Raw genomic sequence first — 9349 nt, forward strand, 5'->3', positions numbered from 1 at the left:
CAGTGAGCCAATTAGAGCATCTTTATTCCAAGATCATGTACAAGTTACTCCTACTCCTGAGGTTACCTTAATGCACAGCAGCAAGGACATCCAACTTGAAAAGGCAGTTCCAGTTAAAGAACAAGATTCAGTTCCTCAGCAAGTGCAGCAAACTGAGCAAGCACCTTTAGTTGTAAACATTGTTCAGAATGAAGAAATTTCACCTCGGAACAATGGTATTCATACTGACAACACACTTGATCAACCTATTTCTTATAGTCAAATAAGTGATGGTACTCAATTTGCTGTTAACACTCTTATTGAGATCTCAGGTACCTTTTCTGAAACAATTCATACTCGACCAATCTCAGTATTGCAACCAGTGGACTGCGTTCAACATGCAGTCAATAGTGAGCCATATGAAATGGAATTTCAGCATGTGAACGCCACAACAGTCCATATTCAGGAAACTCCCATTTCTGTGAGCAAAGAAACTTAGTTAGTGAATGAGCCTCCAATGAAGGAAGTGCCTTCTTCGTCAAACATTCTAACTGAAGATGCCATTATGCTAAGGAATGTGATCTCACAATCAAATGACAATCAGGGAGATGGCATTGAAATTGCCATGAAGTATGCTGATGACATTATAGTCCCAGAACTTGATAAGACGGTCCCCAAAGGTACTTCCCATCTTTTTTGAAATCAACCGCTTTTCCCTTCTGTTCATTTTTGTTTGCTTTCACTGTATTGAATTTTTACTTCCAATTTGCTTGTTTTAGTTTTTGGAATGTCTTGCCTTCTTTTTACATGCTTCATTGTTTTTCATACCAAAGCTTATTATATGTAATTGGTTCATTGGACAGGTCCTGTAGTACCTGAGGTACCTGAGCACAAATCATCTCATGCAGCATTGAATATATCTGGTCCCAACACTATAGAGAAGAGAAATTGAAAGAAAAGGAAAGCAAAAGATCTATGTGCTCAAGATAAAATATCAAAGATTAGTGTTGAACCTCATGTTCAGGAGTTTTATAAGAAATACCTTGGAAACAAATTCTTCAAGAATGAAAAGTAAGTTTTTTCAGGAGCATCTTACTTTATATGCATGAAACAATCTATCTTTTTGTTGTATATTCTATATGTTAACTATTTCAATTTTTAAAAATGCAGTCCAACCATTATTGACATCAATGGATTTACTGTCGAATATAAACATTTCTATAATTCACTCAAGGCAATAGGAAATGTTCACAGTGAATTCTTCAATGCTTATGTCCAAGTTTTCAATTATGAGAATGAAAATCCAGATCCAAAAAGTAAGGAACCTTCGAAATACTGCTTTACTTCGTACTTCATGGTAAAGTTTCCTATTCCTAATCTATAGTATTTCCTTTTGTTTTTGTTCCGTGTAGAACTTTTTGCAACTTCTGTTCTTACTGTTGTTATCTCTTTTTTTGGATGTGCGGGAGAAGTTACTTGATGATCCCAAGAATTTCAACTCTCGATCTTGTGTAAGAGAATTCAAGAAACTCAACTGTGGCAAGAACTTACAAAAGCGTGATATGGTAAACATCAATTATCAATGCAACTTCTCCAAATTATCACATGCTCTCTTCATTTGTACTGATTTTACTTCTTTGTTTGTGATCCAGCTATATTTCCCTAGAGTTGATTCATTCCACTGGACTTTGTTCTGCATTAACAATCTGTTTGAAACCGTCAATTTCTTTGATTCAAGGAGTTCTGTTCCTCAAAATCAACTCAACAAGTTAACATCAAATCTGGTTTGTTTTTCTACTGTTTTTTAGTTTTTACTCTTGTGCCTTTTGTAACATCAAGTCTTTTGTGACTTTTAGTTTTTACTCAGTAGTTACTCGTAGATAACTGAACTACTGTTTTATTTTCTACAAAAATTCTGCACTGGTTGAATTATTATACTTCTTTTAATATAGATCATCAACATGGGCACCATTCTCAAGTCTTCTGGATGCACATACAAGAATATTGAGAATTTCGACTGCATTTCTCCTGAGGAATACCCCCAGCAAGACAACCTGTGAGTAAAGCAACCATCATTATGCTGCATGCACTTTTCTGTCTTTAACTCTTATAATGAGTTAACATTCTGGCACCCAAGAAGTTCCTTTTGCTGAAATTTATGTATACCTTTCTACAGCCACAATTGTGCTCTCTATGCTATCATGTATATGGATATCTGGGATGGGAAGAACATAAAAGAATTTGATGACGTATGTCACTAGCAAATCACTCTTCATCTTTCTTGGTCTATAACTTATTTCACAAATTATCCCCCCCAGCCCAACAACATCGAGGGCTTGTTTGTATGCTTTTGCTAATGTGTTGTTTACTGTTTCATTTGTCGCAGGGAATTATTCCTCAATTTCGTCAGGTCATTGCTTACAAGCTGGCAAAGTGTAACATCAACGAAAAAATGTTGAGGGACTTGAAGATGATGTTTCAACCAAGAAGAGGAAGAATTGCTGCTAGTTGTGTGGAGAAAGCAAGTACTTTGAGTTTCTAGAATTGAATGTGCACCACAACTACTGATAACTCACCGGTGTCATTGCTTGGAAAACTTTTAAGTTCCCTTTTTCCCTTTATGTGGAAATCACTCTTTTGTGTGCAAAACATTTATGTTGGAGACTCAGCACAACTTATTTTTCTGTTCTTGTGTGAGACAGTCAAAGAAACTTAGTTCTAGAATAACAATGAGGAACAATTAAAGGTGTGTTTGCTTTTCCATACCAACATGAGTGTCTTCAAGGATTTTTTTCAATGAAGTGTGTTGTTTATTTCTTTTTCCCAAAGTAGATGTGTGATTGATTTCCATGAAATGGAAATTGTCTTACTTTTAGGGGGAATGAAAAATGTGCTTTCTTTGTAGCAAACAAGACAAAAGGCGACATTTCTCATTTTTTTTACAAAAGCAATAGTAACTTCTCTTAGGAAATTTGGCATTTAGGAGGTACGGCCTCAATATCAAGAATATCTACTGTAAAAGAGTTTTTGTAAAAAAAATTCCAATATAATTGTTGTCAAACAAATTTTTACTTCAAAAGGATGTCTACTTCAAAAATATTTTCTCAAAAAAATGAAAAAGTCCCCTAAATAATGTTCCGTAAGCAATGTTTCCTAATATTTGTTGTTAACGTTCCCCAAATAATGTTTCTCTAAGAGAATGTTTGCTGAATTTTTTGTTCACTTTTTTTTGTTTCCCTAAAAAAATGTGAATGCTTAGGGGATCTTATAACATCATTATGCACTTGCTCGGGTAATTTATTGTGATATTTGTTTTTGGACCCACACACGGGTTATGAATATAGTTTGTTTGGACTAGAATTTGTTTTCGCTCGTTCATACAACATTCTGTTTCAGACAACATTATTCAAGAACATTTTAAAATTTCAGACCACATTGGGTCTTTCGAAAGACATTTAGTCATTTTTTTAAGAACATTGTTGAGGGAACATTATTCAAGTAACATATTTTTATCCTTGTACTAAACTTTTCTTATTCAAGGAAATTATTATTATTTTAATGTTCATTCAAAAATGTCCCTTTAATAATGTTCCTAGTTAATGGTTTCCTTGCCATAATTTTTCATGCCGATGAGTAACTATTTTGACTAGAAGAACATATTCAAATTTTAGACAATATTGTGTTTTGCGAAAAACAATTTAATAATTTCCATTTCAAAAAATATCCCTTTAATAATGTTCCCCAATTAAATGTTCAATTTCTTTTTGCTCCCCAAAATAATGTCCCTTTGAATAATGTTTCTTTCATATTGTTCTCCAAATAATGTTCATTCAAAACACAATAATGTTCCCTAAATAATGTTTCCCAAATAAACATTAAAAAATGTTCCCCAAAAAATGTTCATTTTCTTTTTTTGCTCCTCAATAATGTTCCCTGAATAGTGTTCCTACTAAAAGAACATTAAAAAAATGTTCCCCAAAAAATGTTCATTTTCTTTTTTGCTCCTCAATAATGTCCATGAATAATTTTTTAAGAACATTATTGTGGGAACAGTATTCAAGGAACATTCTTTTATCCTTTGTAGTAAACTTGCCTTATTCAGGGAAATCTGGTTGACCGAAGGGAATATTATTCAATTATTACTTTTTAAATCTTCATTTGAAAATGTCTCTTTAATAATGTCCCCAAGTAAATGTTCAACTTTTTTCTCACCTATAATGTCCCTTGATTAATATAATAATGTTTTCGCCAAATAATGGTTCCTCAATAATATTTTCCTTTAATTATGGTCCCCAAATAATGTTCCCTCAATAATCATTGATGCGGACGTAATTTTATTTTACTTGAAGAATATTTTTTTAACCCATGAGAACATTTATTTGAGAACATTATTCAAGGAACATTATTCTTGCAGTAAACTTTCTTTATTCAATAATCCCCCCTTTAATAATGTTCCTCAAATAAATGTTCACTCTCTTTTTCGCTCCAGAATATTGTTCCCTAAATAATGTTTCTTTAATATTGTTCTCCAAATAATGTCCCCAAAATAATTGTACATACCAAGGAGTTATCATATTTTAAGAACATTTTTTAAGAACTTTGTTCAAAACACAATAATGTTCCCCAAATAAACATTCAAAAATGTTCCCCAAAAAATGTTCATTTTCATTTTTGCTCCACATTAATGTTCCCTGAATAATTTTTTAACAACATTATTGAGGGAACATTATTCAAGGACATTCTTTTGTCCTTGTTCTTATTCAGGGTAACCTGGTTGACCCAAGGGAACATTATTCAATTATTACTTTTTAAATCTTCATTTGAAAATGTCCCTTTAATAATGTCCCCAACTAAATTTTCATTTTTTCTACCTATAATGTCCCTTGATTAATACAATAATGTTTTCGCCAAATAATGTTTCCTCAATAGTATTTTTCTTTAATTATGGTCCCCAAATGATGTCCCTTTCAATAATCGTTGATACGAACGTAAATTTATTTTACTTGAAGAACATTTTTAAGCTCATGACAACATTTATTTGACTGAACAGAAATTACCCACTTTTTAACAACATTATTCGAAGAACATTATTATATTCTTGTAGTAAACTTTTTTATTTTCAAGGAAATTATAATTCCCCCTTTAATAATGTTCCTCAAATAAATGTTCATTCTCTTTTTTGCTCCACAATAATGTTCCCTAAATAATGTTTATTTAATATTGTTCTCCAAATAATATCCCCAAAATAATTGTTGATACCGAGGAGTATACTTTAAGAACATTTATTATATTTGTACTAAACTTTTTTATTCAAGGAAATTATCATTTCTTAATGTTCATTCAAAAAATGTCCCTTTAATAATGCTCCCTAAATAAATGTTCATTTCTTTTTGTTCCCCCAGTAATGTTCCTTGAATAATGTTTCTTTAATATTGTTCTCCAAATAATGTTCCCCAAATAATTGTTGATACCGAGGAGTAATTATTTTTTAAAACTCTTGAGAACATTTATTTATTTTTGAACAAAAATTACTCATTTGTTAAGAACATTATTCAAGGAACATTATTATATTCTTGTAGTAACTTTTTTATTCAAGGAAATTACAATTCCCCCTTTAATAATGTTCCTCAAATAAATGTTCACTCTCTTTTTGCTCCACAATAATGTTCCCTGTATAATGTTTCTTTAATATTGTTCTCGAAATAATGTCCCTAAAATAATTGCTGATACCGAGGAAGAATTATATTTTAAGAACATTTTTTAAGAACATTATTCAAGGAAAATTTATTATATTCTTGTAGTAAACTTTTTTTATTCAAGGAAATTGTCATTTCTTAATGTTCATTCAAAAAATGTCCCTTTAATAATGCTCCGTAAATAAATGTTCATTTCTTTTTTGCTCCCCTAATAATGTTCTTTGAATAAAGTTTCTTTAATATTGTTCTCCAAACAATGTCCCCCAAATAATTGTTGATACTGAGGAGTTATTCTTTTTAAACTCCCGAGAACATTTTATTTGTTTTTGAAAAAAATTACTCATTTGTTAAGAACATTATTTAAGGAACATTATTATATTCTTGTAGTAATTTTTTTTATTCAAGGAAATCATAATTCCCCCTTTAATATTTGTTCTCAAATAAATGTTCACTCTCCTTTTTGCTCCACAATAATGTTCCCTGAATAATGTTTCTTTAAAATTGTTCTTCAAATAATGTCCCCAAAATAATTGTTGGTACTGACGAAGAATTATATTCTAAGAACATTTTTTTGAGAACATTTTTTAAGACCATTACTCAAGGAACTTATATTCCTGTAGTAAACTTTTTTATTCAATAATTCCCGCTTTAATAATATTCCTCAAATAAATGTTCACTCTCTTTTTTGCTCCAGAATAATGTTGCCCGAATAATGTTTTTTAAATATTGTTCTCCAAATAATGTCCCCAAAATAATTGTTCATACCAAGGAGTTATCATATTTTTAAAAACATTTTTTAAGAACTTTGTTCAAAACACAATAATGTTCCCTAAATAATGTTCCCCAAATAAACATTCAAAAATGTTCCCCCAAAAAAATGTCATTTTCTTTTTGCTCCACATTAATGTTCCTTGAATAATGTTTTGAGAACATTATTGAGGGAACATTATTCAAGGACATTCTTTTGTCCTTGTTCTTATTCAGGGAAACCTGGTTGACCCAAAGGGAACATTATTCAATTATTACTTTTTAAATCTTCATTCGAAAATGTCCCTTTAATAATGTCCCCAAGTAAATGTTCATTTTTCTACCTATAATGTCCCTTGATTAATATAATAATGATTTCGCCAAATAATGTTTTCTCAATAATATTTATTTATTATTCCTTGGGTAAGCGTTGCACCTGTCCACTTGAATTCTATAGAAACGGAAACAAATTTCAAACTCCCCCCAAAAACAGAAAAATACAAACATTTTTTTAGAAAACTAGAACATTTTTTAAAATAATGTTCATTTCAAAAATATCCCTTTAATAATGTTCCCCAATTAAATGTTCAATTTCTTTTTGCTCCCCAAAATAATGTCCCTTTGAATAATGTTTCTTTCATATTGTTCTCCAAATAATGTTCATTCAAAACACAATAATGTTCCCCAAATAATGTTCCCCAAATAAAGATTAAAAAATGTTCCCCAAACGTTCACTGCACATGTTCTCACCAACACTGTCCTGTAAAAATTCGACATCAGAATAAGAATCTTTAGAAAACAAAGTTAATATCTAGAAACTCTTTTTTTATTCTTTTCCCAGAAATGCAAAATCTTACCTCACGGCAAATATTTTCCACTTCTTCTATTGTTGTCAAAGGTTCACTGCACATGTTCTCATCAACACTGTCCTGTAAAAATTTAGTTATGTGTTAATAGCCATATCATTTCTCAATTTACTTTATTTTCCAACACAATCACTTGCAGCTTTTCCCTTTTTTCTCACACTAACCTGTTTGCTCAAACTTAGCACTACTGCTGAAGATGATTCCGTAACATTGCAGTTGTTCTCATCATTTATGTCCATTGCCTGGCAAAAATAATGAAAATATACTTTCTGTCAAACACTACAACCGCAGTCGAGATCTTGCCACAATTTATGATTGAGAAAAATATATGCTAGAATTATATTTGCACTACCCAGTTTTGTAAGTACTTACAGTCTGTTCATTGTTATTTGACATTCGCAAATGTTCCGTGATGATGTTTGGTGCAGCTTCTTCTATTTCTTTGTCAATGCCCCCAAATAAATTGAACCCTATTTCAGCTTCTTGGCTCTCAATCAGTTCCTGGAACACCATTTTTGTGTGTTAAAATTTGTTAGTTCATATCACTTCCTAAGAAGAAATGCATTTTGAAATCACACATACCAAACAACCAACCTCAGTTTCTTTCCTCAAACTTTGATATTGAACAAACTAATCTAATTCTTCCATCAAAGGACACCCCTAAGAGAAAAGTGAAAGGAATCTAAATGATTTTTTCATCCTAACTAAAATCCTAGTAGGCTTGTTGAAATATTGTTGTCTCCATTGAGCTGTACACTTTTGTAGGAGCCATTACTCAATGTCTCTGTTTTGGTCATGCCGGTTTTTCTACTCCGCGGATATGTTCATGGCAATCCACATGTTTTGTAGGAGCCGTTACTTTTCATTGGAACAATTAATAATACTTTATTCACTGTAGATGGAACAAGGATGTACAAAGAAAAGAGAAGCAGAAGAGATTGTACATGCAAACAAAGCTCAGAAGAGATCCAAGGTAATGGACTTATGCTCTATACCATTCTTTTTCCCAAATAAAAAAAACATCTAATATTTCCATTTCTTCCTTTATTTTTTGTCATGCAGTGCAATCAATTTCAGCATGTTGAATCATTTATCAAGCTTGCATCTAAAATGACTGACAGTCACAAACAGTGTGTACGTAGAATGGGTTTTCAAACATTCCTACAAATAACCAGCATGTCCAATATTGACTCCATTTGCTTCTGGCTTGCATACCACCATTTCAACACAACTTCTTGCTCCATTGAAATGCCAAATGGATTCAAATTCCCAATTACAACTACAACTGTTCACAAGATTTTTGGCATTCCAATTGATGGAGTTCCTGTCATCACGAAACCATCAGAAGCAACATATGAATTCATCAAGCATGAGTTAGGAACAACTGCACCCACTATTGAGTACCTTTTCTCAATTATCAATGATGATCTTCCTCAAGACAAGTACTGCCGAATCTTCATTCTCATACTACTCTCACTGTTTGTTGCTCCTAATTCAAGTGGAGTTGTTACCAAGTTTGTCTACAACGCAATAGTTGACGTAGACAGTATTTCCCAATATGATTGGTGTCTGCTATGTTTGAGCTACATGGTTTACTCAATAAAGAAAGCAAAACTAAACAACTCAAGCACCAATAAGTTCATTCCTGGAGGAAGCAAATTACTTATGGTGGTAAGCATATTTCCCATGACAAAATTTCTTTAACTTTTCTTTTTCTATGTAGCATTCAATTTTTTTATGTCTGTGACTAACACTTTAGATTTTTACCCAATATGTCTGAATTTTGTTTTCAACGTCAGATTTCCTATTTTGAGTTCCTCATAATAACTGAGTTCAAGTTGCCAACCATTGAACCAAGACTACCTATTTGGTCAGCAACCATGTTGAATTCATACATGGCTCTAGATGCACTCCATGGCGAAACTAATGGATATGGCAGACTACCGGTATATGGCCTTGTTCATAGTTTTTACTATTGCACATTACATAGTTCTATTCACTCTCTTCAATTATGATTTTGTCGTTCTAGTACTTCTTCAAAGTGCTGTGAAATATTATATA

Source organism: Triticum dicoccoides, chromosome 5A, assembly GCF_002162155.2.
Source record: "Triticum dicoccoides isolate Atlit2015 ecotype Zavitan chromosome 5A, WEW_v2.0, whole genome shotgun sequence".
Classification (NCBI taxonomy): Eukaryota; Viridiplantae; Streptophyta; class Magnoliopsida; order Poales; family Poaceae; genus Triticum; species Triticum dicoccoides.